A 27,771-nucleotide genomic window follows, 5' to 3' on the forward strand; every position below is an offset into this window, starting at 1 on the left:
GGTAGACTTTCCTCCACCCAGGATAGGAGGAAGTCTTGTGCCATAGTTAAATAGACCTGTGTATGACAGTTAACTTTCAATAAATCATTTCACCTTTCCTAAGCCTCAGTTCTCCTGTTTTGAGAGAACGGTAGCATCTACTTATGGGGCTGCTGGGGGGATTATCCATGTTGAGTGCTTAGCCTAGTGCTTGACACACATGTACAATTATGTATGTTCGTATGTGTGCAAAAGTGACTCAGGCTAGCTCAAGCTGGTCAGAAGATCTGGCTGACTATTATTTGTCTTTGATTAATAAAATGTTTAATAAAGCACTCTAATTGCTTTACAAGAGATGGTGGCCTACAGGGGAAAAGCATGAGATTTAAAGCCAGGTGGACTAAATCTCAATACCAGCAGCCCTGTCACTCCCTAGCTTTGGGATCCTGGGCAATTCAGTTCAGTCCACTTTGCAGAGTCTTGCTCTCCTCTTCAAGGGAGGACTTGATACGCAGTTGGGGGAAGGGTAGGAGGAGTGAGATGTGATCAGGAAGCCACCTCCAGCTGTCAGGTCCTGCAGTGTTTTTGTTAGTTGGAGAGAACCCCTTTGTGGAGGTTGTGTCCTTTCCCAGGCAGTCCGCATCTAGCAAGTAAGCAAGGTAGGGGTATAAAGGTCCAGCAATTTTGGCCAATTCGTGATACTCTGATGGTCAGGATGGGACCAGAACTACCCCCAATTGACCAAGGCTTCAAGTTTTTAATCAGACTTCTACTTCTCCCTCTGCCAAACCCTCTTTCCAACCTTCTTCACAGGTATTGATCCCTAACAAACATTTTGCACTCTAAACTCTATCTGGCCATCTACTTGTACAGCACCCAATCTCCAATATCTGGCGCCAGGACTGGTCTGAGTAAGCAGGCTGTAAGATGTGCTTTTAGAACTAGATTATTCATGGCCTGGATGTCAAGAAGGCCCAATAAGCCGTGGCTGACTGAACAGAGACAGTGCATTTGTTAAAACTGCCATGAGTGGGGAACTGGGGGGGTGGGCCTATGGAAGGAAATGTGCTAGAAGGAATGGTGCCTCAGGTGTTTGACATTGGGGAGAACACAATGGGATAAATGAGACTGATGGCTGTGGTAAGCAGCTCTGTACCAAGGGTCTGCAAACTTTCCTCAAAAGACCAGATAACAAATATTTTACACTTTGCAGCCCATACAGTCCTTTGCAACAATTCACCTCTGCTGTAGTATTGCAAAGCAGCCATAGACAGTACAGAAACAAATAAAGCTTTATAAAAACAGTCCATGGGCTGGATTTGACCTGTGGGCTATAGCTTACTGATTCTTGCTCTGTAGAAAAATAATGAACAGTTAAGGATGAGTAACAGACAAGTGAAAGCCAGAGTTCCTTTCGGTGCTTTCAAAAAAGCTTTCATTTTTTTTCTAGCAGGAGAATGAAGAAAGTTGAAGACAAAAGTCAGGACCCCAGGACATGATAGAGTTAATTTTAAAGACAATTACATGGCCAACCAAGGCAGGTCTGCTATGCTAAGATCATTGCCCTACATCCATTGATCTCCAGGGGGAAAAGTCCTGACTTATCACACTGCTGTCTATCCATGCTGTTCCTCCTGCCTACGAAGCTTTTCCCTATTGCTCCTCTTGTAGCAGTCTCCTTCTCACCCTGTAGCTCTCAGCTAAATTTCTCTTCCTCCAAGGAGCCCTCCCAGACTGACCAAATTCTCTTTCCATCACTCCTTTGGTTTTCATCACAGTACTTTCCACATAGTAAGTCAACCTTTTCTCTGAAGTATGACATACAAAAATGTACAAGTCTTCATTATACAGCTGGGTGAATTTCCACAGGATGAACCCTTCATAACCAACACTCAGATCAAGTAACAGCATCATCACTAGAGGACCCCTCCCAGTCACTACCGCTCCTAGGAGGACTACTACCCTGACTTCTAACACTGTATCACCACTCTTCCCTGTTTGTGAATTTTACAGAAGTGGAATCCTATTGTACATAATCTTTTATGTCTGGCTGGTACTTTTACCCAGCAGTACTGGGGTGAGCTTCATTCATGTGGTTAAATTTGTTTGTGTTTATGGTGTGAATACACTGCAACATATTTGTTCTGCAGTTGTACATTTGAGTTGTTTCCACTTTGGGCTATTAGGAAAAGTCTGTTGTGACCATATTATGTCTTTTGATGAATGTATGCACACATTCCTGTTAGGTATATTCCTAAGAAGCAGAAATACTACATCATAGAGTCCATGCATATTTGCTTTAGTAGATTCTGCCTAAGAGTTTTCAGAATGGTTACATAATTAACACTTTTACCAGCAATGTATAAGAGTCCTTTTGCTCCACATTATATCAACACAGTATTTTCTACCTTCTAAATTTTAGCCAATCTGTTGGGTGTGTAATAGTATTGTATTGTACTTTTAATTTACATTTTTACATTTCTTTGATGAGTAATGATGTTTATCACTTTTCATATATCTGTTGGCCATTTAGATGTTCTTTGTGAAATACCTGTTCAGGTGGTTTGTGCCCTTTCTCCTTGGGTTTTTTGTCTATTTTATTTACTTGTAGGCATTTCTATTATATTCTGTATATCACCCTTGTATTGCAAATATCTTTTCCCACTATGTGGCTTTCCTTTTTAGTATCTCAACTTTAATGTTGTATGCTTTTGTTTTCAGGTTAAGAACTCTTTGCATACTTAAGGGCATAGAGATATTTTCTTATGTTTTCTCCTAAATGTTATGCTGTTTTACCTTTCACATTTAGATCTATGCTCCATGTGGAATTTATTTTTTGTGTTATATGAGGGAGGAGGCAGAGGTTTTTTTTCCATGTAGTTGTCAAATTGTTCTGGCAATTTCCTTACTAGATACAGGGCTATTTAAGAGATATATTTATTAAGTAAGCATTGGTATTTGTGTCTTTTAAGGAATGTATTTAATTAAAGTTGTTGAATTTATGGGTATAAATTTATACATAATATTTCCTATTAACTTTGACTGTATGTAGTATCTGTAGTTATGCTCCTGCTTTCACTCCTGATACTAAAAATGTGTGTCACTCCTCTTTTTCCCCTGATTAGACTAACTAGTGGTTTATTAATTTTAATATTTTATTTTATAACCAGCCTTTGATTTTCTTTACTATTTTTCTGCTTTATTTCGTTGGTTTTTCATTGTTCTCTATTTTTTTCTGTTTATTTTAGGTCTAAGTTTCTATTCCTATTCTAATTTCTTAGTTCGAATAAATTTGAATAAAATGATAAGTTAGAAACCAGTTCATTAATATAATATTCTTCTTCTTTTCTAATATAAGCATGTATTACTATAAATTAATTTCCCTATAAACACAGTTTTAGCTGCATCCCACAAATTTTGATGTATTGTGTTTTTATTTTCATTCAGTTCAACATATTTTGTAATTTCCCTTGTAATTTCTTCTTTGATCCTTAAGTTAATTAGAAGTGTGTTGCTTAGTTTCCTATATTAAATGATTTTTCAGATATTTCTCTTACTGATTTCTGACTTCCATGGTAGTTCAAAAACACTTTATATTATTTAAATCCTTTTAAATGTGTTGCTTTTTATGTTCATCCTGTATCTAGTGACTTTGACAACTTCACTTATTAATTTTAATTGTTTGCTTTACCTGCAAGGTGCGAGCAAGATAATGAGAATCCTTATCTTGTTTCATAAAGAGTGCAATAACTAGGACATTAGCTATGCATAACTTCTACATTTTCTTTATCTACTTAAAAAGCTTCCTTTCTTTTTTATTTTATTTTCTATTTTAAAGAAATTTTATTGTATTTTTTCATTACCATTTAGTCCCCTAATATCCCCCCTGCAATCACCACACTGTTGTCCATGTCTGTGAGTTTTCCTTTTTATTCAAACCCTCCACCCTCTAACCTCCCTCCTGGTTTGCTGTCATCCTGCTCTCTGTCTATAAGTCTGTCTCTATTTTGCTTGTTAGTTCAGTTTGTTCATTAGATTCCACATATGAGTAAAATCATACGGTATTTGTCTTTCTCTGACAGGCTTATTTCACTTAGCATAATGTTCTCCAGGTCCTTCCATACTATCACAAAAGGTAAAATTTTCTTTTTTATAGCTAAGTAGTATTCCATTGTGTAGTTGTCTCATAGTTGTTTTATCTACTCATCTATTAAGGGACACTTGAGGGCAGCTTCCATAGTTTGACGATTATATATAACACTGCAGTGAACATAGGGGTGCTTATGTTCTTTTGGATTGGTGTTTTGGATTCCTTTGGATATATCCTCAGAATTGGGATTGTTGGGTCAAAAGACAGGTCCATTTTTAATTTTTGGAGGTATCTTCATACTGCTTTCCATAGCAGCTACACCCAGTCTGCATACCCACCAACAATGTGAAAGTGTTCCCCTTTCTCCACATCCTTGCCAGCACTTATTGTTTGTTGATTTATTGATGATAGCCATTCTGACAGGTGTGAGATGATATTTCATTGTGATTTAAATTTGCATTCCTCTGATGATCAGTAATGTTGAGCATCTTTTCATACGTCTGTTGGCCATCTGTATGTCCTCTTTGGAGAAGTGACTATTCAGGTCCTTTGCCCATTTTTTAATTAGGTTGTTTGTTTTTTGGTGTTGAGTTTTGTAACTCTATAAATTTTGGGTATTAAACTTCTGGCCAAGATGGAGGTATAGATGGATATACTTTACCTCTTCACACAACCAAAAGGACAACAAATTTAAAAGCAAAAAATACCCAGAAGTGCCAGAAAATCGAACTGTATGGAAGTCTGCTAACCAAGAAATGAAAGAAGAAACATGCATTCAGACAGGTAGGAAGGGTGGAGACAGGCAACTGGAGAGGAGAGAATGAATAGCAAGGCAGTGGCTGGAGGACCAGGCAGGTGAGACAGCAGCTGCAAGACCAGAATGGGCAAGGTGGTGCCTGGTGGACTGGGTGGTCCCACATTTGCATGCAGAAAACCAGGAAGAACAACTAGGGGGCCAGACAAACTATTCAACCCAGGGTTCTAGCATGGGGAAATGAAAGCCTCAAAACCTCTGGCAGTAAAAATCTGTGGGGGTTGTGGTGGCAGGAGAAACTCCCAGCCTCACAGGAGAGTTCACTGGAGAGACCCACAGGGTCCTAGAACATACACAAACCCACCCACCCAAGAATCAGCACCAGAGGGCCCAATTTGCTTGTGGGTAGCAGGGGAAGTGACTGAAAGCCAACAGAGAGCCAAGCAAGAGGCATTGTTTCTTCTCAGACCCTGCCCCCATATACAATGCCACAACACAGTGACTTGGGTAGCCCCGCCCTGGGGAATACCTAAAGCTCTGCCCCTTACATCATAACAGCTGTACCAAGAAAGAAAGAAAGAAAGAAAAATAAAAGCATGGCCCCAATGAAAGAACAGATCAAAGCTCCAAAAATAGAACTAAGCGACAAAGAGATAGCCAACCTATCAGATGCACAGTTCAAAACACTGGTAATCAGATTGCTCACAGAAGTGGTTGAATATGGTCACAAAATAGAGGAAAAAATGAAGGCTATGTGAAGTGAAATGAAGAGAAATGTATAGGGAACCAACAACAGTGAAGGGAAAGAACCCAAGACTCAAATCAACAGTTTGGAGCAGAAGGAAGAAATAAACATTCAACCACAGAATGAAGAAACAAGAATTCAAACAGTGAGGAGAGGCTTAGGAACCTTGGGGACAACTTTAAACTTTCCAACATCCAAATCATAAGGGTACCAGAAGGAGAAGAGGAAGAGCAACAAGTGGAAAAGTTATTTGAACAAACAATAAAGGAAAACTTCCCCAATCTGGCAAAGGAAATAGACTTACAGGAAGCTCAGAGAGTCCAAAAGAAGTTGGACCCAAGGAGGAACACACCAAGGCATATCATCATTACATTACCCAAGATTTAAGATAGGGAGAGAATCTTAAAACCAGCAAGAGAAAAGGAGACAGTAACCTACAAAGGAGTTCCCATAAGACTATCAGCTGATTTCTCAAAAGAAACCTTGCAGGCAAGAAGGGACTCAAAGGAAGTATTTGAAGTCATGAAAGGCAAGGACCTACATCCAAGATTGCTCTATCCAGCAAAGCTATCATTTAGAATGGAAGGGCAGATGAAATGCTTCCCAAATCAGGTCAAATTAAAGGAGTTCATTATCACCAAGCCCTTATTATATGAAATGTTAAAGGGATTTATCTAAGAAAAAGAAGATAAAAATATGAACCATAAAATGACAACAAGCTCACAATTATTAACAACCACACCTAAAACAAAAACAAAAATGAACTAAGCAAACACCTAGAACAGGAACAGAATCACAGAAATAGAGATCACATGGAGGATTATTAGTGGGGAAGAGGAGGAAGGAGAATTTAGGGGCAGGTACAGGGAAGAAGAAGCATAAATAGTAGGTACAAAATAGACAGGGGGAGGCTAAGAATAGTATGGGAAATGGAGAAGCCAAAGAACTTATATGTAGGACCCATGGACATGAACTAAGGGAGGAGAATGATGGTGGGAAGGGAGTACAGGGAAGAAGGGAAGAAAGGGAAGAAAAAATGGGACAACTGTATTAGGATAATCAATAAAATATATTTAAAAAATGAATTTTGGGTATTAACCCCTTATCAGATGTATCCGGCAAATATGTTCTCCCATTCTGTGGGTTGTCTTTTTATTTTGTTGTTTTCCTTTGCTGTGCAAAAACTTTTCAGTTTAATGTAGTCCCATTTGTTTATTTTTTCTTTTGTTTCCCTTGCCTAGGAGAGTTATCCAATAAAATATTGCTACAAGCAATGTCTGAGATTTTGCTGCCTATGTTTTCTTCTAGGAGTTTTATGTTTCGGGTCTAACACTGAAGTCTTTAATCCCTTTTGAATTTATCTTTGTGTGTGATGTAAAAAGGTGGTTAATTTCATTTTTCTGCTTGTATCTGTCCAATTTTTCCAACACCATTAATTAAATAAATCTTTTCTCTTTTAATGCTGAGATTTTTATTATTAATAGGTGTTGGTTTTATCAAATATTTTTTATAAATTTGGGGGTACATAACTTTTCTGTTTTGTGGTAAAATGTATTGATTGATATTTGAATATTAAACCATTCTGGCATTTTTCAAGTAAAATCCCCTCAGTCATGATATATTACCCTTTTAAAGAGATATTACTGTATTCAATTTGCCAGTATTTTGTGTGGGAATTTTTCAATTTTTAAAAATTTAAATTATTTTTTATTTTTAGAGGGGAATAGAGGTAGAAAGAAAGGGAAAGAAACATCGATGTGACAGGGAAACATCGATCAGTTGTCTCTCATACGCACCCCAACCGGAGACTGAACCTGTAACCTAAGCATGTGCCCTGACTGGGAATTGATTGAACTGGCAACCTTTTGTTTTGTGGGATGATGCCCAACCAACTGAGCCACACCTGTCAGGGCTGTATAGGAATTTTTACATCTCCATTCATGGACAATATTGGCCTACAGTAGTTTAAAAAAAAATAATGTCCTTGTTTGGTTTTGATTCCAGGTTGATGTTAGTCTCAAAATAAAATGTTGAGAAACATTCCTTTTTTATTTTTGTAACATATTGATGTAAAATTGGTATTTTCAATGTGTAGAAGCTGTCCTTTTTAAAAATATCTTTTAAAAAAATCCTTACTAAGGCTATGTTTATTGCTCTGAGAGAGAGGAAGGGAGAGAGAGAAAGAAACATCAGCATGAGAGAAACAGCATTTGGTTGCCTACTGTATATGCGCCCCAGCCAGGGATCAAACTCACAACCTAGGTATGTGTCTGACCGGGATGAAACCTGTAACCCTTTGGTGTACGGATGACATTCCAACCAACTGAGCCACCCAGCCAGGATGAAGTTGTCTTTTTTAAAAAAAGAATATAGGGGTATTTAGACTTACTATTTCTTCCTGTTTTTATTTTGACAAGTTGTGTTTTTCAAGGAATGATAGCATAAAAGTTCCCCTTTCAGCACAGCCCCATGACTGTTAGCTCGAGTAAGGCAAAGAGTGTTTGTTCTAGCATATCAACACACCTATTGATGCTAATGGGTAAGGCCAGGGAAGTCATCCCAGACTTTTGGAGAAAAAATTGGTAGTATGTGACAACACTTTGATTAATTAAGTGTATGTTTAAAAATAGTTGGTTTTTAGTAAGGTAGGAACATATTTTAGAATGCCTGAAGCACTCTTTTGCTAAGCCTATCTGCTGTGCTAAGATGGGGTAGAAACCATAGGTTGCTAGCTATCTCCCAAGATCCAAAGAAAACTGTTGTATATATTTGCATTACCAATTCCAGAATGGTGAAGCGTTGGGCTGCTTTAGGTGGTGAAGACACCTCACTGGAAATCAGACCAAAAGTTTCCTGGAAGCCGAGACCAGGAAAAATAGTGCGTGAATCAGAAATCAGAAAAATTCTTCAGAATCTGGGTATGGAGCTAGAGATAGCAGCAAAGTCAAGGTCAGAAACCAAGTGAGGGCCAGGCAGGGCCACAAGCCCCTGAGCTAAAGTCACCACCTCCTAAATGAGAGCACTCTGGCCCCTGGCTAGCAGTTTGCTAGTCTCTCCCATGTTAGGGAACAGGGGCTGTCCTATTTTCCCAGTCACCAAGTAAGCCACCATTTCTGGCTGGGTAGGGCAGATTGGGACATTGATTTACCCAGTTGCTCATCTTGGGTCACAACTGAGGTATCAGGGCCCTGGGACTTTCAGACTGGTGGACAGAAGCCTTCCCTCCCTGCCCTTTCTCATCTCATGCTCTTTCTTTCTTTTTTCTTTTTTTCATAGCTTCATGTTTTCTCTCCTTTCTTATCATGCCTGCTTTTTCTTTCCTTTTCTTCTTCTTTCTCTCTGTCTTTCCTTTACTCCTGTCCACACTTTTCCCTCCACCTTTAACACAGGTTTCTTTCTCTCCACCCTCCAGGCCTCTTTTCTTGTCAGGTGGGAAGAACCTTGGAGGTGGCTTCCAGGACAGTAGACTAAAACAGCGATAGAAAGGCACACTAGGTGTTGTTGGAGCTGAAAAGAGAATGAAACAAAAATTCAGATTAATAGATGTCAAGCCACAGATCTTTTAGGTACAGCCAGCCTTTCCTATCTGGCAAGGAAGAACCAGTATCTTTCTGGCCCTGTAAGGGGAATTAATGCTGGTGAATGTGGTTTTTCCTTTGGAACAGAGAAGGGGCACATACTTCTGGTGCTGTGCACATAGAAATCAGGAAAGAAAAAAGAAATCAAGAGAATCATTACCCAGAATTGGTGCAGGGGGTGGGGAGGAGGGAGGCAAATGTCCTTCTAGAGCCAAAGGTCCCTCTTCAAAGTGGAAGTGCCAGGCATGTGATTAGAATATTTTAAAAGCCTCTTAATTTGAACCTTTGGAGCATTTGGTATTATGTCCCCAAGACAAACAACAGACCAGAAATCTCTGGAAAACCAAACTCACTGCTCTTGCCAAGGGAGCAGAGACACATGCCTGCAATTATGAAAATGCCCACTAGGGGAAGTAGTGATTACTGCAGATTTTGGGCAATAGAGTCAGTGTGTGTAAGATTACACAGACACACACACACTCTTTATCAAAATGATAGCAAATGTTATTCAACTAGTATAAAATAATAGATTTTTATAATTATTTAGAATAATATAGGGGAAATTCCAGGTTGCACCCTTTCTTGTATTCTTAAACTTCAGTTGGTTTCTAACAGTTGGTCCTTGGGGTAACATTAGGAAGACACAGTGACTTTCTGGGCCTCCTTGATCCTCAGCTCAACTTCTTGCTTTTCTGTGTGTGGACTTCAAATGAATTATTTTAAAAGCCTTTAACTATTCATTCACTCCTATCAGGTAGAATGAGGTAATTGCCTTTTTCAAACAATTTTAACTTGAGAACTTCCTATGCTAATATCTCTCTGGCTTCATCCCCCCACCCCCTATTCAAATACAAGAATTTTTCTTTCCACCTGAGGACAAGGCCAAATTCTTGTATGTGTTAATTCAAGAAAGTTTTCTTAAAACCTGGAATTATATATCCGATTTCCTCACATCATGTTCTGCATAACTCCTTTCCCTTTTAATCAGGAGAAAGACCTCATGCATCTATTCCTTACCTTCTTTTATCCTCCCACTTTTCCAGTTCAGGCTCACTATCACAGAATGCAAAAACAAATTACTTGTTAAAACCCTATTAGCAGGCTCTTGCCCCTGAGGCCTAACATTATGTATTTTTCTTCCTCTGAATATTTAAAGTCTATTTTAACAAATGTTTGAATAACTAGGTTTTTAACCAAAGTTGGAACAATGAGTCTTCTTACATGATTACGCATTCTTGGGAACAGAATTGCTCAGAAGCTAGTAGGCAGTGCACAACGGCTCCTCTTCTGAGCCAGCTCATTTATTTGCTTGGGACAGTGAATGCTCTAATCACAACATATTTGGTTTCCTTTGTAATACTGGAATTTCTTAAGTGTCCTTGGACACTTTCCAACCCCTCAAATATTAGTCATGCCGCTTGACGTTCAAACAAATCCCGAAGTCGACACTCTCGAACACATCCTTTTCTATTTGCATGGAAATTAGATTTTAAAAACATCAAAATGAAAACAAGTTTCATAGCCCATGTCCATGAAATGCCTCTCCATCAGTAAGTGGACTGTAAACTTTGCTTCCAAACAGTAGCTTTCAGTTCCATTAGTTTATGATGCTTGAGAAACCTAAACAGGAATTGCAAGCTGGCGAAGTTCATGGTCATGGAGAAATTTCCCTCGGTGCAGCTTCACTGTGTTTGGCTTTGCTTAGGTCTGAATTGAAGTACCTTTGGATCTTTTACCTTGGTGTTTTTATTATATAGTAAACAAAGTAAATCTACATTTGATCTCAAGTCCATAAGATTTGTCTGGCTTTTGAAATCAGAAAATTTTAAAAAACCTCATCATCTTTGGCAATGAATAGAAAAATTCACTGCCAACAGTGTAGGCATTAGGAATGATCATATCTCACAATTTTACCCTATCATTTTTAATTAACTATTTACAAATTTCTAAGTGCCTACCTAATTATGTACTAGATTCTGGGATATAGAGAAATATGATAGTGCTCATGCTGGTAGAAAGAAAGACTTGTAAAGAGATTTTGATAGAAAGCAATGCATAATATTAAAAGCAGAGAAAAAGTTAGATCTGTGGGAAAGTGAATAACTTTCAAGAGGTGTGAGGGAAGGCTTCGCAGAAGAGGTAGCATTTGAAATGTGCCTTGAGTAAGGAGCAGTGTCCTAGCTGGAAGTTGAGCATAGGGCATATGAAAGGGGATTTTGGATCAGACATGTGAAGGTCTCCAAATGCCTGGTCAAGAAGTCTGGCCTCTGTCCTCCTCACATGCATTTGGAAACATTTATTGATTCATTGATTTATTCAACTGAGTGGTTGGTCCCTGGGTGCCAGGGTTATAGTGGTGTGCTGGGATCTTCCCTTGGCTCCTGTAGGTCCACCAAGCACCTTTCTCTGAGCCTCTGCGTGCTCCTGGAGGCTGACCTGTGCCCTCCGGGTTCTGGCTAGAGGTGGCAAATTAGAGGCACTAACAAGAGACCAGAGAGTGAAGGGAGAGAGATGGAATATTTACTGCCCAGTTCTGTCTCTATAGGGTTATAGTGCCTGAATCTCCCAGGATATAGTTGCTGCCAGTTCACCCTCTCCAGATAGCTCTCTTGGGGTCAAGGAAAATGCTCTCTTTCCTTGGCCTCCAGGCCTTGTCTGGCAATGATTTTGCGCTGATACTTATCCTGGATGCTGCAACATCTTTGTTTCTCTCCTTAGACTCTGCCCGCACCATTCTTAGTCTCTTTATTAAGCTTCCCTCAATTACCCAGCTTAGGGTGTGTACCATCTGTCTGCTCCCAGGACCGTGACTCATAAAAATGGCAGATGAGGCCTCAACTCCCATGTAGCCCATTATCTAGTGCTCCTAAACTTGTGTAAGCAGGAGAAAACTAGGTTGGATAATTTTATTTTGGAAAAATCACTGGATGGCCGTGAGGAGAAAGATTTCAATGGAGGGGAAGGGTGGTGAGGGAAGGGTCTGTTACTGTTGTCCTGGCAACAGATTCAGGGAAGGAACAGGGAAGTATGGGTAGAGGGAGAAGAGTGGGGTAAAAGAGTCATTTGGCAAACCACAAGCATTTGGCAGGACCTAGTGAGTGAGAAGGAATAGTCAAGGCTGGTGCTCATGTCCTGGCTAGGGTAACTGGGTGGATGTTCCAACCCAGAGCTGGGGAACCCAGGAGAAAGAGTCAATTGGCAAGGAGAGAAAATGAGGACTTTGTCATTAAACACATTAAGTGTATATTGCCAGTGGAGCGTCCAAGTGGATGTCTCTAGCCAGCTATTGGATATGTAGGTTTGAGTTTATAGGAGGGATTGGAGTGGAATCTGGGTGTTCCTTGGAATCTAGGTGAGCATGAAGTCAAGGAAGGCTTTAGGACAGCCAGGAGAGAAGATGCTGAGTGAGCACTGCAGAAGGCCCCTGAGAGATCCCATGGAGCTATGATTTGTAAAAAGCATCTCAGCAGTGACACAAGGGCCTGAAGCTCCCCTCAGTCAGTGGTGGATCCCCTCATTTCAGCCCCAGGATGACAGTTGGGGGTCTTACACCACCTGAGTGTCTAGGAAATGCCATTGAAGCTGCCCTTGGTGATTCAGGTTTGCCAAGCATCCCAGGCCCCTATTCTACTGAATGTGGAAATGGGTAAGGAAGAGGTTGGACAAAGTGAGTCTGAATTGACCCCAGACATATTCTGAAGGTGAGATTTTTAAAAATCATTGGTATGTTTTGGTAACATGGCTGAGGTTACCCGTCTGGTCTGTGATGGCACTAGCACTGAAGCTGGGGTCTGCTCCCAAAGTCATTATCCCTATACTAAAGGACAGAAAAGAACAGGGCAGGGGTTGGCAGGAAAGGCCACATGGAAGAGGGGCAGAGAGCATCCAGGTGGAGGTAACTGTTGGAGCAGAAGCAAAGGGGCAGTTTGCTGGCTGAGAAATGGCAAGAGATGTGTGTGGAAAGGGAGGTTTGGCCCAAGGGGACAGGTCCTCCTGCACCAACCTAGGTTAGTCTGTGTGCTTAGTCACTGAAGGCCACATGAGGGGAATAACGCAACCCCCTTTGTGCTTTAGAAAGATTCTCTCTTGTATCTAGCACCTTTCCATGTGTGAGATGTGCTCCTTCCACCCACATCCTGCAATCTTTTTCAGGCTTCACAACCACCTTCATTCTAAAGGCACAGAACCACTGCTCAGAAAGTGTGAGTAGGTTCCCCAAAGTGGTGGAGCTGGGATCCCAGAACAAGCCTTGCATTTCTCAGCCCTGGTCCCCTTAAACTCACACCTCCACTGGTAGGAATAGCAGAGGCAGGAGTACTCTGAAATCTGTGACAATACTCCTCCATAGATATGGTGAGTGGGCAGAAGAAGCTAATGTTTGCTCCCTTCCACCTCAGATCCAGCAGCAGAATCTCTGATAAGGGGTGTCCAGAGGCCATGAGCCACAGAAGGCTTTATCTATGGTGTTTTCCTTGCTCTTGCCTCTCACTTTGGTCTAAAGATGCTGCTTTCCTTTGGGAAGCCCCATAGATTAGGGATTTAGAGTGGGCCAGGTAGGACTCAAGGGAGGGAAAGAAGAGCCTGTTCTGAGTTCTGTAGGAGGGAAACTTTGCTGCCCAGTCTGTCTGGGAGATGCTGTGACCCAGCAAAGTTGTACTTGTGGTGGGATCTCTCAGTCTCCTAGAAGTGATAAGGAGCTGCGTACAAAACCCCATATTGTGGAATAATGAGTGAGATTGGAAGGTTTTACAAGCTCACTTGTGTCCCCCAAAATTCATGTTAATGTCCCAAACACCCAGTACCTCAGAATATAACCTTATTTGGAGATAAGGTTTTTAAAGAGGTTATTCAGTTAAAATGAGTCCATTAGGGTGAGACCTTCAATCAATAGGACTGGTGTCCTCATAAGAAGAGAAAGAGGCACCAGTGGCACCCACACAAAGGGAAAACCATGTGAAAAGGGCACAAGGAGAGGCCTCAGAGGAAACTAATCCTGCTGACACCTTGATCTTGAACTTTAGCTTCCAGAACTATGAGACATAAATTTCTGTTGTTTAAGCCTTCTAGTCTGTGGCACTCTGTTGTAGCAGCTGGAGCAGACTAGCAAAGAATGCAAGGTGATAATAAAATTAGTAAGTTATGGTATCTCAAATGCATGCTGCTATACATACAAAACCATTCACTCCCTGATCTGCTTTTCATCCCCCAAAATAGATGTTGCTTGAAGGATGAGAACATTCCCAAAGCCTTTGTGCCCTGACATTTTTACACAAATATATGATTTATTCAAGAAAACTAATTAACTAACATATACTGACTGAGTAGGAAGAAGACTGGACAGTGGACAGTCATCATTAGCAGCTACATCACTACAGGCAGGGTAGGTAACTTTTCCCATGTCACAGCTGTGAGTGCCAGAGCTCGTATCAAACCCAGGCCCAGCCAAGTCTAGAGTGTGGTTATTTCCACTAACCTTTGTATTTAGGTCTCTGAGGGATTTAAAAGAAGATAGGGACCCTGCATCTTCCTTCCCCAATTTCACAGGTAGTCTGAAAACAAGATATACACAAATGAAAAAGTGATAAGTTGTCCCAGGTGATATACCTATTTGCCATGCACATTGGACTTTTGGTCTCTGCTCTCAAGAACACCCACATGACTGCCTGGTGCAACGGGACTTCATAAAAAGGTCCACAGTGAAGACTTTGGCCTTGAGGGCTTTGCTTGCAGACATCATCCCAACACTTGCAGTTTTCTTGGTTCACAATACCAGCCTAGTTTTGCCCTAGTAGCTGATTTAACTGTGGCTGTGACCCCACATTCTGAGCTAAATATTCCTGGACCCTTGTCTATAGCCTCTGACTTCCCCATCTATCCTGGTTGCTAACTGCACACTCCTTTCCACATCCATTCTGACTGGTGCCTGCAATGATGTTACAGCTGGCTCAGCAGCTCCTGGATCTGATTGCGGGTGGTGATAAGAAGCAAAAGTCATTCTGGGCAGGTAATGGTCAAGTGTAAGAGGAAGAAGCACCCAAAGGAAACAGAAGGACAGAGGCATTGAACAGAGCTTTTTAGACATAAAATGAAAAGACCACTTCAAACAATCTCAATAATGGTTTTGGCATTTTGACTTGTGCAATTCCCTTCTCCTTTCTGAAAGTCCATGTGCACACTTATTCTGACTCACTGATTGGCTTGTGAGAAGGCATCAACACACACATCGTCAATCAAAATGCTCGCGAAACAAAGAGCATAGAGGAATTTAAGTTACAGTGGTACACCTCTGAGCAGAGTAAGCTCAGATGAGTGGAAGTGAAAAATACCAAAGACAGGTGTGGAAAAGAGTGAAGAGCAGCACCCTCAGTATCAGGTGAAGGACTCCCACTCTTCACAGCCATCTCTTCTGCATGGGTTCATCTCTGAGTACAAAGGCAGCAAGTTGATTTAACTTCACTTGATAACTTGTTGAGAAGGATTTGGAGACTCCCAGGGGACATTTTTGTGATGGATCAGTTATGTCTGCCAGAGACACAGGCTGCATAGTGGTGGTATGTGGCCCACTGATTTGGCATCACAGTTAAGCCACATTTATTGCCTATTATATTTCTCCTGTAGAATCCATGCAGAATTGGCTCCCACTGTGACAAAGATGCTGCAACCAGCCCCATATATGGTATGACCACTGCCCCTGATGATCATCTACCTGGACTCTCCCTTCTGGCTGGGCTAGTTCATCCAGTCTCCACTTCTACCTGACCCCAGCTTCCTGCTTGAGAGGAATAAACAAGCAAATGTATATAGCATTTGGCATTATCAGCACATAGCACGTCCTCCATCAGTTACTAATAATCTCATTACATACAACAGTCAGTCTTCCTTAATAAATTATCATTTATTGAGTGCCTACTATGTATCAAGTATTTTCTGTAGTTTCTCTCATTTAATCCTGCTGACCACCCTAGAAGGTAGGTGCTCCTATTATAGTTCCCATTTTATAGACAAAGAAACTGAGGCTCAAGATGTGAAACCACCTGGTCAAAAATAGGTAACTTGTAAGTGATGAACCAGGGATTCAACCCCAGTCATGTCTGGTTAAAAGCTGATCCCTTTTCAATGTTTGCCATGCAGGCTTTCTCCAAGCTGATCCCCCAACCACAGTCAGAACATTCCTCCCTTCTTAGGCCCCTATATACAGTCTAAGGGTCTTCAGTACTCATAGTACTGGGTGTTAGTCTTCACTTCTTATCTACAGAACAAAGAGTACCTTCTGAGTGTCCTTGTGCAGTTCTGGTAGGACAAAGTCATGAGCTTGTGCCCAGCATCCATTCCTACTCTCCAAAATTCTCCAAAAACTCTGGCCACAAATCTGAGATGCCAAGAGTTGGCTGGTAGATGCTGCTGTCCCCATTTTCTCCCAGCTACCTTTGCATTTCCAGCAGGGAAATAACACTTAATTATCTTTTAATGAATTTACTTGAGCATTCATTCTGGCTGACATCTTCCATGGAACTTTTTGAAGCAGGGAGAAAAAGGCTTCAGAAGTGTGATTTCAAGGGCTTTGTCCCTGTGCTGAGCTGGTTCCATGGGGGCACTGCTCCCCTCAGAGAAAGCTGCCCTGGCTACCTAATCACCGGGCTCACATGGGCACCTGCACAGCTACCATGCTGTGCTGCAGGTAAATTTCTCTGTGCTCTCAGCTTCCTCCTATGCTTACCCCCTCTTCAGTTGATGAATGTGAGTGAGGCAGTCTAGACATGGACTTGGAAAGGGCAGCGGAGAGGGAGAATGGGAATGGATGCATCCTGCAGATTAAGCCTTAGGGCAGTGACTAGGGCACCTCAGGCATTCTCCATACATTTGTCCCCCATCTCAGAGGATACAGTTATCTCCTTCCATTCCTACATTGTGGAGTCATACCTGGCCTTTTGATGCTCACACACAGCCATAGATTCATCCCAATTTCTAAGCCAATCCTGACCAAGGCAGGAAGTACACCAGTGGTCCTGGCACCAACATCTTGTCATGTCCTATAATTCTGAGTCCCAGGATAATACCTGGGGAGCAAGCAGTGTGGATTCACCACCTGGACTGCACCTGTGTACTTATAGCACCTCCTCTGGAGATCTGGTGGATAAAACCCCTCTTGGGATAGTTTTGAAGCCTTTTCTACACCAGGGGTGACTAATCCACGGCCTGGGCCCAGGATGGCTATGAATGCGGCCCAACACAAAATCATAAATTTACTTAAAACATTACTTTGTTTTATTACTAAGCTTTATACTAAGTTTCATTACTTAGATATGTATATTTTCTATATTAGTGATCACAAACTTGGGACCTGCTCAATGATTTTAAAAGATTATTGAGGACTTCCAGCCAGGATGGAGGCATAGGTAGACACACTGTGCCTCCTCACACAACCAAAAGAAGGACAACAACAGATTTAAAAACAAACAAACAAACAAACAAACAGAAAAACAGAACTGCCAGAAAATCGAACTGTATGGAAGTTCAACAACCAAGGAGTTAAAGAAGAAACATTCATGCAGACAGGTAGGAGAGGCAGGGATGGGCAGCTGGGTAGAGAGGACTTGCGGCAAGGCAGCAGCTGGAGGACTGGGGCGAGTGAGCAGGCGGTTAGTGGACTGGGCGAGGCGGCAGCTGGCATTGTGGGCGGTCCCACATTCATGAACAGATAAACCAGAAAGAGCAAATGGGGAGCAAGACAGACTGCACAACCCAAGGTTCCAGCATGGGGAAATAAAGCCTCAAAACCTCTGACTGAAAACACCTGTGGCAGGAAAAAATCCCAGCCTCACAAGAGAGACCAACAGGGTCTTAGAATGTACACAAAACCACCCACCTGTGAATCAGGAACAGAAGTGCCTAATTTACTTGTGGGTGGTGGAAGAAGTGACTGAAAGCCAGCAGAAAGCTGAACAAACACCATTGTTCCCTCTTGGACCCCTTCCCCACTGACAGCATCATAACACAGCGACTTGGGTTGCCCTGCACTGGAGAATACCTAAGGCTCTGCTCCTTACTAAAGGTGCATCGAGACAAAAAAAAATGGCCCAAATGAAAGAACAGATCAAAGCTGCAGAAAAAATACAACTAAGTGACGAAGAGATAACCAACCCATCAGATCCACAGTTCAAAACACTGGTAACCAAGATGCTCACAGAAATGGTTGAGTATGACTGCAAAATACAGGAAAAAGTGAAGGCTATGAAAAGTGAAATAAATAAACATGTACTGGGAACCAACAGTGACAGGAAGGAAACCAGGACTCAAATCAACAATTTAAAGCAGAAGGAAAAAATAAACATTTAATGAGAATAGAATGAAGAAACAAGAATTCAAAAAAATGAGGAGAGGCTTAGGAACCTCCAGGACATCTTTAAAAGTTCCAACCTCTAAATCATAGGGGTGCCAGAAGAACAACAGCAAGAAATTGAAAACTTATTTGAACAAATAATGAAGGAAAACTTCTCTAATCTGGCAAAGGAAATAGACTTCTAGGAAGTCCAGGAATCGCAGAGAGTCCCAAAGAAGTTGGACCCAAGGAAGCACATACCAAGGCACATCATAATTACATTAACCCAAGATTAAAGATAAGGAGAAAACCTTAAAAGTAACAAGAGAAAAGGAGACAGTTACCTACAAAGGAGTTCCCATGAGACTATTGCTGATTTCTCAAAAGAAATCTTGCAGGCAAGAAGGGACTCAAAGGAAGTATTTGAAGTCATGAAAGGCAAGGACCTACATCCAAGATTACTCAATCTAACAAAGCTATCATTTAGAATGGAAGGGCAGATGAAGTGCTTCTCAGATAAGGTCAAGTTAAAGGAGTTCATGGTCACCAAGCCCTTATTATATGAAATGTTAAAGGGACTTATCTAATAAAAATCAGAAGATCAAAAACTATGAACAGTAAAATGACAACAAACTCACAACTATCAACAACTGAACCTAAAAAAAAGAAAAACAACAAAAAGAACAACTAAGCAAACAACTAGAACAAGAACAGAATCATAGAAATGGAGATCGCACAGAGGGTTATCAGCAGGGAGGGGGTAGGAATGGGGGGAAGGGTACAGGGAATAAAAAGCATAAATGGTTGGTACAAAATAGACAGGGGGAAGGCAAGAATAGTATGGGAAATGTAGAAGATAAAGAACTTATGGCACATGGACATGAACTAAAGTGGGGGAATGTGGGTGGGAGAGGGTATGCAGGGTGGACAGGAATGAAGGGGGGAGAATGGGACTACTGTAATAGCATAATCAATAAAATATATTTAAAAAATAAAAATAATAATTTAAAAAATTTAAAAAAGAAGATTATGGAAAGGGCCACTGCACAATTAGGGTTATTATGTGAGGACTTTTTTTGCTTATCTGTGGTGTGAGATATTACAAAAATTATGTAAGGGCCAGTTTTTTAAAAAATATATTTTATTGATTATGCTATTACAGTTGTTCCATTTCCCCCCTTCATTCCCTTCCACCCTGCACACCTCTCCCACCCACATTCCCTCCCTTTAGTTCATGTCCATGTGCCATAAGTTCTTTAGCTTCTACATTTCCCATACTATTCTTGCCTTCCCCCTGTCTATTTTCTCCCTACCATCTATGCTATTTATTCTCTGTACCTTTTTCCCCTCTCTCCTCCTCCCACTCCCCTGTTGCTAACCCTCCATGTGATCTCCATTTCTGTGGTTCTGTTCCTGTTCTAGTCGTTTGCTTAGTTTCTTTTTGTTTCTGTTTTAGGTATGGTTGCTAATAATTGTGAGTTTGCTGTCATTTTATTATACATGTTTTTAATCTCCTTTTTCTTAGATAAGTCCCTTTAACATTTCATAAAATAAGGGCTTGGTGCTGATGAACTCCTTTAACTTGACCTTATGTGAGAAGCACTTTATCTGCCCTTCCATTCTAAATGATAGCTTTGCTGGATAGAGCGATCTTGGGGATAAGTCCTTGCCTTTCATGACTTGTACTACTTCTTGCCAGCCCCTTCTGGCCTGCAAGGTCTCTTGAGAAATCAGCTGACAGTCTGATGGGAACTCCTTTGTAGGTTACTGTCTCCTTATCTCTTGCTGCTTCTAGGATTCTCTCCTTCATTTTACTCTTGGCCAATGTAATTCTGATGTGCTTTGGTGTGCTCCTCCTTGGGTCCAACTTCTTTGGGACTCTCTGAGCTTCTTGGATTTCCTAGAAGTCTATTTCCTTTGCCAGAATGGGGAAGTTCTTCTTTATTATTTGTTCAAATAAGTTTTCCACTTATTGTTCTTCCTCCTCCCCTTTTGGTACCCCTATAATTCGGATGTTGGAACATTTAAAGATGTCCTGGAGGTTTCTAAGCTTCTCATTTGTTTGAATTCTTATTTCTTCCTTCTTTTCTGTTTGATTGTTTCTTTCTTCCTTCTGATCCACTCTATTGTTTTGAGTCCCAGTTTTCTTCCCATCACTATTGGTTCCCTGTGCATTTTCCTTCATTTCTCTTATTGTAGCCTGCATTTGTTCATCTAATTAGTGACCAAAATCAACCAATTCTGTGAGCATCTTGATCACCAGTGCTTTGAACTGTTCATCTGATAGGTTGGCTATCTCTCAGTTGGCTTAAAAGTACTGATTGCAGAGCTTTCAAGTCTGCTTGAGCCATCTTTTTTTTCCCCCCTTTGGTCTGGTTCTGCCTGTTATGTATGAGGGGCAGAGCCTTAGGTGTTCAGCAGGGCAGGGCACCCCAGTCGCTGGGTTATGACGTTGTATGTGGGGGCGGGGTCCAAGAGGGAACAATGGCACTTGCTCCACTCTCCATCAGACCTCGGCCCCTTCCGCTGCTTCCCCTGAGGAAACTGGGCCCCTCTGGTGCCAACTCCCATGTGGGTGGGCTTGTGCACACTGGGGGGCTTTCCAAGGACCTCTCCTGTGAGGCTGTGAGTCCCGCCCCCACAGGTGTTTTCAATCAGTGCCCCGAGGCTCTATTTCCCAGAGCTGTGATCCTGGGTTGCATGCAGTGCCTTGCTTCACAATCCCCGCCTCACCGGGTCTGCCGGTTGCCACCCCTCGGCCGGGGTCTGCCAGCTGCTGCTTGCATGCTCAGGATCCACCTGCTGTGGTCTTGCACACCCCGGATGCCTTGCGCCCTGGCCCCAACATTCTCTGCTCTCCACGTCGACCTGCACCCGGCTGCCTGACTCCACCCCTCCTACTGGTTTGGATGAACATGTCTATTTTAACTCCTTGGTTGTCCGACTTCCACACAGTTCAATTTTCTGTCAGTTCTGGTTGTTATTCTGTTTCTAAATTGTTGTTGTCCCTATCTTGGTTGTGCAAGGAGGCACAGTGTATCTACCTATGCCTCCATCTTGGCGGGAAGTCAAGGGCCTTTTTTTTGCTCATAAGTTTTCATTAGTGTTTGTATATTTAATGCATTGCCCAACACAACTCTTCTTTTTCCAGTGTGGCCCAGAAATGCCATAAGATTGGACACTCCTGTACTGTCCCCTGGAGGTCCCCAGTAAGGCCAGGCTGTAGTTCCCTATAGAGGTCATGTGGTTGATAACAGCCACTCCCTCCCCTACTGGTATTTCCTAGGATAACCTTCCAAATAAATGACTTATGCTTAAGCATTTGCCTCCAGTCTTCTTCTGAGAGAACCATGACATCTTCACATGCTATTTCCAGCCTCTCCTGGCTGCCCCCAGGTCAGGGATGAGCCCTCCAGAAGATACATGCTAGTTCAGTCCAGTGGGCTTGACCTTCCTCTCTTCCCACACTTCCTTTTCTAACTTGTTATACTTCTCCTACCACAACCTTCAGGACTAGGGTCTGGCTTTCAGCTGGGGTCTTGCCCATTGGGGCCTTAAATATTGGCCATTATCTGGGTTCCCTCCATTCTGCTCCATCCATCCAAATGGCAGCAATGTCCAGCATCTACTATGACCCTTGAAGCTGCTTGGATCATGTAGCTGGTGCTGTCACAGCTTCAGAGTCAAATCTTCATTGTTTCCTTCCCATGAGTTGAAGGACCTGGCTCAGGCAAGAGGACATTCAGTGCCCCAGGCAGAGACAGGACTGCTTAATATAAAGACCTGAAGTTTAGGAAGCAGACAGGCGTGTGTTCAGATCTCAGAACTGCTGTGTACAAATTGCTCTGCCTTGTGCGAGTTCATCTTTGAGATTCAGCATCTTTATCCTTAAATGATAGGTGGTGGATATGGCTTGTACTTTCTCTTCTGTAGTATAGAGTTGGATAGTGGCTGCCCAGCCAGGGATGGCATTCTCAGCACTCCTCACGCTTAGATGACTAGTTCTCACTGGTGGAATATGAGTGGAAGGGATGTGTGTCTCTTCCAGGACAGTGCAGTTAAGAAACAGATATATATTCATTATCTCTTCAACTTCCTCCTAGATGTGGAAGACTCCAGAGTTCAAGTCTGGATGTCTGAATCACCATGTGGAGGAGAACTGTGTGCCAACCAGAAACAGCAGCATTGGAGCATGTGAGCAAAAAAAATATTTGTAAAACTACTAAATTGTGGGGGGTTATTTACAATAGCAGCTGGCAAGACCCTAACCAATAATCATATTATGACCTAAAAGATAATACAGATAACTGCTGTGTAAGGAGCACTGATTGTGTGCCAGGCACTGTTCTTGATATGTATGGTTTTATTGAATCCTCAAAGCAGCCACATTATCCACATTTTGCAGCTGGGGAGACCCTAACCCAAAGAGGTAAAATTATATGGCCAAAGTCACACAGCTAGACAATGCTAGATCTGAGTTCTTAACCATTAGGGGAAACTGCCTCTCATGCATGCACAGCATCAACATGTTGCCTGCCACAGAGTGAGTGCTTCCTAAATGGGCATCATCTTTGTGAATTAGGCAGAAGAAAGTTTGGCCAGGGCCTGCTGACACTTATATGGAACCTTTGTCTAGAGGAGTCAAACCTTGCCATTCTGGGCAGATGAAATAGACAAGGGTGGCCCTTCTGGTGGGGGGCAAAGGGCTAGGCTTTCAGCTTCACTGGAGCCTTCAACCAGGGTCACAACCAAATGCCGACATTTCACTGCTCCCCAGGCATCCCCAAGTGGTTCCTCAACTGGACCCCTGCCTGGTGGGGAGCATGAAAATAAACCCACTGTCCTAGATTTCCTGGCGCAAAAACATCCCCTGGGAGCCCTTTCCTGGATTCTGCAAGCACGCAAGGGACTGGACAAGCAACGCCTCTGCTCCCCTCAAAGAGGCCTCCCTAAGGCCCCCTAGAATGGCTGCTTGTCCCTTGGCCTTAGCCCAGCTTCAAGCAGGGCTATTGCTGGCCAGGAGGGTAACAGATTTCTGTCACCTTTTTGAGAGCCTTTTGTGTGCCTTCAAATGCAGAGCCAAATGTTCCTCCTCAAAAGAAGAAGAAGGAGGAGAGGGGGGAGAAGGAGGGGAAAGAGGAAGGAGAAAGGAGGAAGGAGAGAGAAGAAGGAAGGAGAAGGAAGGAGAAGAAGGAAGAAGGAAGAAAGAAGAAAGAAGAAAGAAGAAAAGAGGCAGCTGTATCTCCACCTCCTGCATGAGACCTGTGGAGCTGGAAGACCTGAGGGAGAGCTGGCCCAAGGTTTTACATATTAAATGTATACCCCTCTTCCTGGCCCCTCACTTCACAAAACTCCCTTGTGGGACACCAGTGAAGCATCTAATGTGTAGTATATATTGAGGAAAGGGTGTCTGCCCTGCATTTCCTGGCTTGTGATTTATGAGGTGAGGCTGGGCTTTCCTGCCTCCCTCGTTCCTACCCCTGCCTTGTCAGGAGATACAGCCTAGAATTCTCTCTGATGGGGGTCTAGGATCAAGCACCCTGCCATGCCATTCCAGGAACCTACCATACCTCTGCCTGCCCATCAGAGGTTCCACGAAACCATGATACCACTTCATGCATAGGGACACTGAGACATAGTTAGGTAGATGTAGGTGCTAATTAAGGGAGCTTGGGGCCAGCAGAAATTGTCTTCACTGGAGTCTGGTGTTTTTCATACCTCTCTACTCATGGAAATCTTCTGGGAAGTGTTTAAAAATAGTAATTTAGTCATGTTGGGACCCATGGCCACAGAGGGTCAACTTGAATGGGCATCAGACAGTTGCTTAAGGATCGTGTTATAATATACAGAGGCCCAAGCTCCAACCTGGACCCCATCTGGAATTTTCGGAAATGGAGCTTGGGTGTTTTGCCTTCAGTGATGTCTGAGAAACTCTCAAATATGAAAGCTGAAATGGGATGTGAAATCTACAGTGTCCAGATTTTCCATTTCCTACATCAAAACATTGAGGCTTGAAGGAAGTTGGGGCCTTGGCAAAACTAACACATCAAGAGTGGTTGGGTCTTCCTCTGTGGACAGGAGTAGAAGGAATGTATGGATCCTGGGTGTCTGGACAAGGTAAGAGTAAGAGCTTCAACCAACTTAGGTGTGGATGGCCTTGAGCAGTTGGACCTCTGGGAGGTTGATGCTGGCACCTGATCCCAGGCATTCTGTCCCCTAGCCACAGCCACAACTTAGCCTGGGTGGACATGGTCCCAGTCTGCCTTTCCCCATAACCCACCCCAACAGCCTCTGGGCTCCTGGGACACCTGGACTCCAGGCCTGCATGCAGACTGCTTTGACAGCAGCTGCATGTGTGTTTGTGTGAATTAAACAGAAAGAGAAGATAGAAGGGAAACAATTTATCATTAAAGAAAGATGGTGCTTGATTTAGAAGTTCCTTTCCTTTCAAGTTTCAGAACTTTTGGTCCAATGTGAACAGGCAGCTGTGACCTGACAGAGGAACAGTAGACTCAGAGTCAGATGTCTAAGAGCTTGCATCCCAGTTCTGGCAGGTGGCCACATGCCCCCTGAATGCTGCCCACCCTCTCCCAGCCTGGGCGTCCTTATCTGTAAAGTGTGGGTCATCATCTGTCCTGCACAGCTTGTTGGGAGTGTGACATGAAATATATAGGTGAAAGTTCCTGGCACTGTTCAGGTGCTGGGTAAATAATTGTTAAATATGAGCCTGAAGGGGGACACACAAACAATTCACAGAGTCCTCTCACTTGTCCATGCAGAGATTCTGCACACCAAGCACATTCTTTTCTGAGAGCTGTATGTTAGCAGATGTCATTGTTCCTGCAGTGTTTCTGAGAACAGTGAGAATGTAGTCAAGTAAATATTTTTCAGGAAGGATATATCTTTTGATACTTTTTCTTCCCTCAGACATGTGAAAATGAAGGGAATTAACACAGAAATATCTTCTTGAAGATTTTTCCCTTAATTTTTACTAAAGTATTACAGACATACAGAAAAGTGCACAAATCACAAGTGGTGAGCTTCATGGGTGTTACGAGTTGATGGTATCCATGAAACTAGCACTCAAGTCAAGAAGCTTCTAGTACCAGCATTGCAGAAGCCCCTGTTGTGCCCTTTCTAGTCACTTCCTAGCCTCAGCTTGCATATGCACTTTCCTGAGTCCTACCTGTCTGCTTTGGAACTTCATAGTAACAGAGCCCTACAGTATGTAATGTTTGTATCTGGCTTCTTTCCTTCAATGTTGCATTGGTGAGATCCATCCATGCTCTTCCAACATATGTAAATTTCAGGTACTCTGCATCCTTGAAAACTCTTGTCTGTCTTACATTTTAGTGATTCTGCTGGGTGTGTAGAGGGATTTTGCTGTGGTGTTAATATGCCTTCCCCTGATCAGTAAAAGGTTGAGCCTCCATACATATATTTATTGGCCATTTGGACATTCTCTTGTTAAAGTGCATCTTCAAGTCTTTTACCAAGGAGTCTAGTGCCTAGCTGCCATCTTACTGATTTGTAGGTGCTCTTTATGTATTCTGGACACTCTTTAGTTTTTCAGTACCTTTTAAAATGCTTCCCACTTCTCACCCAGATATTTCACCCTGGGTACTTTGGTTACTCTGGCATCAATGAAAACCCGTTGAGTACAAGCATCCGATAGACTTATTCTTCCCCAGCTTTCAATAACAGCTTCATGCTGCCATGTTCCTCTTCAAAGTTCAGGGCAACTCCTCTGCACATAGAGGAGCTGGAGAAGTCTGTGTCTGGCCTCCTCCCTCCTCCACCTCCCTCTGTGCCTCTTTTTCACTTTTGGTACCTACAACCTAGGTTCCATTCCCACGGGCCTTGCTCTCATCTGGGAACAAACAAACAAACACAACAAATCATTTTTGAGTGTCTGGTGACCAGGTTCCATTCCCTTTGTTTTTTGATGGCAGGTGGGAGGGGTGGAGTTTGACCTTAGAAAGTGGCTAGGGCCATCCCACCAACCTGTCACTGTGCCTGGGAGTCCACCAGTAAAGCTTTAATCCAAAAATGACAGCAGCTAGTTACAACATCAAGGAGTTATTTCTGTATTTTAACAACAGGTTTATGTGCGCCAGAACATACCAGCAAAATCTCAGCCACACTCATTGCTAAGCCCTGACCAGGCCTACAGTGCCAGGCTAATTCACATCTTAGCCTCACCCTTGCCTGGTTCCAGAAGGAATAGCTCCTAGAGACTCCTCTGGCTCACTTCCATTCCATAACACTACCCTTTAGATCCTCAAACCTGATACCAATCACACATTCTTATTCACAAGTCAACAGTTTCATGGATTCTACTTTGTTAAGCTCCATAATAGATCATTTTGGGAGGCCAGAGGAAGAAAACTTTAATAATAGAATTACAGGCACCACGAGAGGTGATTGAGGGAGATGTTTTTATAGGGAGTCAGTCCAGCTAGCTTAAGTGAACCAGCAGAAGGGTATGCTCCATGCTGTTCTTGAACATCGTTCCAGAGGGTAGATATACATTATTACTCTGGGCTGCCTAATTTTCCCCAGAGCACGAAACTGAAAGGTCTTGTGGAAGTTATTGCCTTGACATTTTGACTGAGCCATTTTCCCTCCAGGTGGGTGACCCAGAGCCTATTTGTGTTGGGCAGAGACCAAAAATAGCATCTCCTGGCTTTAAAGCCATGTCCCCCAAAGCATCTGTTTCTGCACATCCAAGTTCTGAAAGGATATTTTTAAAAGGTTAGGCATCTCCTCTGGGAAAGGCATTTTGTTGTCTTGCTTGAGCAAAGAATGTGCTTAAAGTATCCAATTGACCCTGCCAGCCTGAGCAGAAGGAAGATTTCATCTAAGAGAGTCAATATGAGAGCAAAACTTGAAGCACTTTTAAACCAGTCATTTTTTTAATGAAATACACGCTCACAACCAAAAATTCAAATAATGCAGAAGATCTGAATACTCAGCCTAAATTTTCAGCACTTTGTGCAAGAGCAAGCATGTTATCAGCACTGTTTCTATGAGTGCACCAGTCAGCATAAACTAAGTTATGCTGTGGCAACAAGTGACCCCAAGATCTTTATGGCTTTTAACCACAAAGGTTTATTTCTAATTCGAAGTACATGTCCACTAGGGTTTGCCTGTGGTTCTTTTACATGTCCCTTTCACTCTAGGACCCAGGCTGGCCAAGCAGCCTATATCTGAGATTTTGCTGTTTCATAATAAATGGAAAACAGAGAGCTCAATGACATCAGACAATGGCTCTTAAGGCTTCTGCCCACAAGCAATGTATGTCTT

Source organism: Phyllostomus hastatus, unplaced genomic scaffold (assembly GCF_019186645.2).
Source record: "Phyllostomus hastatus isolate PE091 unplaced genomic scaffold, TTU_PhHast_1.1 phas_contig_16, whole genome shotgun sequence".
NCBI lineage: Eukaryota > Metazoa > Chordata > Mammalia > Chiroptera > Phyllostomidae > Phyllostomus > Phyllostomus hastatus.